We start from the raw sequence: 5,570 nt of genomic DNA, 5'->3' as shown, positions 1-5,570 counted from the left end.
AAAAAGAATAGTGAGCATATTTCGAATTATACAAATAACTCTACATATACTCCCATCGGGAAGGCAATATAGGTCATCCGTTGACTCAATAAAATGTGCTATTCCAATAGCCCAAAAAGCACTCGACAATATATTCTCATAGCGCCAAAGCTGCGAATAATCTCTGAATGCCGCAAAACTCTGCGAAGGTAAGACCCTAGATCCGTTCTGAGCGGCGTGGCACCGTTTCTGACGTCGGTTTGCTACTTTTTTCCGTATCAACAGATACGAAGAAAAATCCTAACGGACGCGTTAGGTACCGATAAAACATGACTGGGACTCGACAGATGGTAATACCTTAAGCGGCACCTGTCGAAGTTAACACCAGTATCCCGAGATCATGTCCAGGGACGTGATCTTGAAGTAGGTTTTTGCGGATTGCCACTAGAGCAGTTAACTAGTACCTGATCCGTCAGATGAACTAGCCCCAACTACCATTATCCCTGTACAATATATAATTGCGTATCCAAAGATATGTGATAAATTCGATAGAGTTATTGGATGATTATAAAGTTGGAGATTTTCCCTGATTCTTCGATTCAAGCAAAATCTCGGGGGCTACTGACATAGGCATCCCCAATGGGCCTGCCAAAGATGGTACCCGAGGTTTACCGAAGGCCCACGAGTCGAAGAATATGAAGTTTAGAAGCCCAAGTTATATTAAGGAAAGTTAGAGTTGTATTAGGAAATATAGACTTGTAATTTTACGGGACGGGTTAGAAACCCTCCCGGACTCTGTAACTTGTGTATTATGAATCCCTCGGCTCCGCCTCCTATATAAGGGGAGTCAAGGGACAAAGAGAGCATCGATTCATTGTTTCACGCAACCCTAGTTTTCACAACCGTCGAGTACTTTTCGGCTGAAACCTTCGAGATCTACTTGCCCTCTACTTCCGACTAAACCCTAGTCTACAATCTGTAGGCATTGATAAGTTAATCCCTTGTCACCCGCCCGCGCTAAATCGGCGGTTTATTAAGAGCACGCCTTTTGCCGCGTCTGTTGGAGATGCTCTTAGGCCATCTCCAATAGGGCGATGCATATCGGACGTCTCTAGGTCGCGCATGTCCGTTTGAATCGCGCCGCGGACATATTTTGATCGCGCGTCCATTTGCGTTTGGGTGTGCTCCCAGCGGGGCGACAAATTTTTTTATTTTGCAAAATATTTATAAATCATAATGTACTACAAGCTAGCAGGCACCGGTGCGACCGCTAGAGCTCGGTACGCCGCCGCATCCTCTAGCATGCACCGCCGCATCGTCTCGTTCGCGGCATCCTCGGCCTTCTTAAACCTCTTGAAGGAGTCGACTAACGCCCTCTGCTCCACCGCCTTCTCCTCTGGGGTAGGCGCATCAGGATCATCAGAAGACCATGAGATGTCAGATTCATCGTCCTCTGCGGCGGCGGCCACCCTGCGGCGTTCCATCTCGGCGTCGAACGCCGCGTGGGCCACCCGCTCCACCTATGCTTCCTTCTCCGCATCAACCAGGAACTTGGCGTCCCTGACCGGGTTGAGGAGGTCGTCCCTAACCGGCTGAGAAGACGCATCGAGCCTGGGTCACTTCTAGGCGGGCCCGACAAAACATCCGCCAGACGCGAGCGGACACTTTGCGCGTCCGCGCAACGTCTGCAGAGACGCATCCGAGGAACATATTTGAGTCAGGTTTACGTCGTTGCGGACGGCCCGTCGCTATGCGTTGCCCCGTTGAAGCTGGTTCCTAGTGCATTTTCGGCCCGTGCGGACGCAAACAGTCGGTCACATCACCCCTTTGGAGATGCCGTTAAATCATCGTACTCCCTTTGTATTATGGGACTTGTCATAATTTTCTTCAAATATTGAATTATTTTAAAATACTTTTTAGGAAACGGAGGTCGTATGCAACCAGAAAAACCGTTACCGAGACATGGCACCATTTTCATAATATATCAAAATTCATGTTTGTTAATTTTCCTTAAAACTAGATAACATAACACATGACCATCTCAAAAGATTTTAGTTTTTAAATTTTCTATCATTTTCTATGATTTTTTTCAAAACTAAAGAGGCGATATCAATGCACCGAGGGTGCAAATCCTAAGAACTAGTAGTAGAGTACCTAAGAAAGGCACGATAATACTAGTAGAGCTAGTAGGGTTCCTAAAAAAGGACACCCTACTAATATTTTGGTTCACCCGCCCCATCAACCTAGTACATTGAAAGCGGGCGAGCAGATAGACACGCACGTAGTAGTCGTGTGCCACCATTGGGACTCGTTGCGAGTACTTTATTGACACGAGTGCATCCGGAGCCAACCTAGTAGTCGTGTGCCTTACTCACCACTATGTTACCAGTGTCGTGCGTGTTTTCAGCCCGCGATAAATAATAACAGTCGTGTGTGTTCACATGAGTCCGCTGCCAATAAACGTGCCTCCATAGCGTTTTTCCTAATAGTGTTAGCATTTCAGTTGCCAAAGTTTGTCGTTTAAATCGATTAACATGCTATTGTTGAGCAATAAGCAGACTGAGTAAACATCCCATTTGTCGAGAGAAGTAAGCAGCAATGTAATACAGAAGTACTGGTTTTTCTATGGAATTTATTGCCAACTAATTTGGTCAATTAATTAAATAGTACACAATAGATAACTTAGACAACAGATAACATGGACAATTGACAATACATGATCTAGACATGGTGTGCGTGTAAACTTGAAGACATCTCGTAGCCAAAAGCCCAAAACAGAGAGGATTGGTTTCATAGATGATTATTCTCACCACTGGGACACGACGTTAGCGATGAGAAGAACTTTCCTCTTTAGACGCTTAGATCGACGTCCTTCCTGCTAGCATCCTGCACACGAAGCGGAGCGGCCTTGTTAGAGACCGATGCTGCACGATTCACTTCGCATATTCAGAAATCAGGTCAAACTGAGTTATCCCTCCCTTTACTCAATATCTTCACCGTCAAGCCATTCTTTGCAGCTGCCAACAATGCCGATACATTCAAGAGGATTCCAAGGAACAAAAATGGCAGCATCTGTCACCAGCAATGTCCTAACAGACTTGTGGTAGAACGACACCGTCACATAAGGCCGCCCAATCCCTGAAACCACCAAAATTGCACACAGATGCATCAATGTAATGACGACAGTATTCAGAGATCTGAATATGCCCAGGGGGTTCCGCCGTCCTCGTCTTCAAGGGGCTTGGACCAGAACACGCCGAAGAACACGAGCGGTTGGTTGATGGGCCGGCTCCACTGCCGCGATGCCACCCATACCCGCACTTTAGGGAACTTCCTGCTGGAGCGGACGGCGAGGTTCCCCGTGCGGCTGGATGGGACCGCGGGTATGGTGTTGCCAGTGGCGTAGATCGACCACAGAAGGTAGCTGGACGACGACGGCAGTGTCTTGGATGGAAAAATACAAGACGGCGACTTTGGGCGGGGGACGCGGCATCAACGCCAGGAGCAAGGAAGCGGGGGAGCAAGACGGCGGGGGTAAGAAATAAGGCGGCTTGGGGCTGGGGGCGCTGTGCAGGTGGCCTGAGCGGCGGGAGAGCGAGCGAGTGGAGCGGCAAGGGAAGACCGATGAAGACGACAGAATGTGCCGAGTGGTGGGAGGAGTCCTGTTGTGTCGGAAATTCGCCAAGGTCCTTTCTGCAAATTCTTCGTCGCGTCATCTAAAATCAGGTCGAGGGAGTAACAAAATTGTCGATTGAATGAAACCGTAAAATTACCCGCTGCTAGTCCAGTGCGCGAACAAGCACGCGCACGACAGCTGTTTCACGCTTTACTTTTTATTAGGCTGCTCATACTGGGGAGTAACATAAGGTGGTGTCATGCATAAGTTACTAGTTCATGTTACTACCTTCATAGTGGAAAGTAACTTAGAGATAGTATCATGCAAAGTCTCATTTATTAGTTTGTAGACTCATTTTATCTTGGGGTGTGTGATGTTATGGTAACATAGCTAGTTACCACCTCCCTCTCTTTCTTCATTTATTGCTATGCCATGTAACCAAAATACCTTCAAATATGTGATGTTACTACCTAAGTTACTCCCACTATGAGCAGTCTTAGGACGAAAAATGTCACCCGGTCGCATTTTATCGGAAGTTAAATTGAATCTACTGAAGTAGCTTCCCTTCATGTACCATTTACCAGTTCAAGAATCAAGATAGTCTGATGCGACTTTGCACCTTGTCGCATCTGGAGGTCGTAGGCTAATGGTAGCGCCCAGGAAACCTCAGGAAAGGAAGAAAACAAGAAAATTCATTGAGCCCAGATCTAGCATGGGGAAGCACGAAAACCAACCCGCGAATGGTAGCACCTCAGGAAACCTCAGGAAAGGGAGAAAACAAGAAAATTCATTGAGCCCAGATCTAGCATGGGGAAGCATGAAAGCCAACCCGCGATTGCATTCAATGGTTAGGAGGAAAGTGACGCCTCTAGATAATCAGAGTTTAAATTTCATGTTTAATACTTTGGTGTCTTATAAGGTTGAAATATTTTTTAGTGGAGGGCGACATTTCATCAATAGCGAGATCTCTGCAGTGATTTCGTTAATTTTAAGATCCGTCAAATCAGTTTCTTATAATCAGTCTTTTGAATGTGTCCATAGAATTAGATATGTGTGCTCTCATTGAGATAAATTTATGTACCTATTTGTGAGCCAAAGCCTACCTAGAGCCCGTTCGTAATTCAACTAGCATTTCAATATCCGTTGATTCCACTCCGAGACCGATTCTGGCCCCGAACTGGATCCTAGCTGGACCGAACCAACATACACCAGATCACCTCGCTCGTGTTCCCACTCATCATCAATCAACTAAAAAAGGGAAAGCAGAGGAGGGCCGCCGCCGGCGACACCAAGCCGACCACGTGCGGAGCGGCCACTCAGGCAATTCCGACCTCCATCCTCCAGGTAGTCGCGCTGACTTTCGGCCTTCCCTCTTTCCCCTCTCTATCCTTCTTTGACATCGCAAATTTGCAATTAGTACTGTACCATAGTAGCACCGAGCACACAACCTAGTTGAAGGTTCTCTCTGGTGTTCTTCTGCTCGTCAATTCTTCGCTGCCCGCAGCAGAAAGGGAATTTGATTTTTTGCCACTCATTTCTTTAGACCTTGACGATTTTCCTTCCTTTACAGGGGAACTGATTTTCTCCCCTCCAACACCTTGTTAATTTCAGGTTCAAAATGACCAACCATACAGTATGCAAAATAGCATCCTCGGACCATACCAGTGGGAAACCAATCTGTAAGAAAGAAAGGTCAAACGTTAAACTGGAAGACCTTCCACAGGTATGCAAAACAATAAGGTGTTAATCTTTAGTACAGATGGCCCCGCAAAAAAATGATCTTTAGTATGGGATGGAATTTCTAATCTTGAGAGATACTGACCCAGGATGTGTTGTGCACAATTATATCCAAGCTGCCTGCTAAAGATGTTTCAAGAGCTAGTGTTTTATCAAGCAACTGGAGATATATCTCCGATATTTGCTTCTACAAACTATGTTTCACTGCTGCTGCCGGGTGTTGCCGTGACAGTTTTGA

This window comes from Lolium rigidum, chromosome 6 (genome assembly GCF_022539505.1).
Source record: "Lolium rigidum isolate FL_2022 chromosome 6, APGP_CSIRO_Lrig_0.1, whole genome shotgun sequence".
NCBI lineage: Eukaryota > Viridiplantae > Streptophyta > Magnoliopsida > Poales > Poaceae > Lolium > Lolium rigidum.
The sequence above is the reverse complement of the archived record's forward strand: the minus strand, read 5'-3'. Positions refer to the sequence as shown.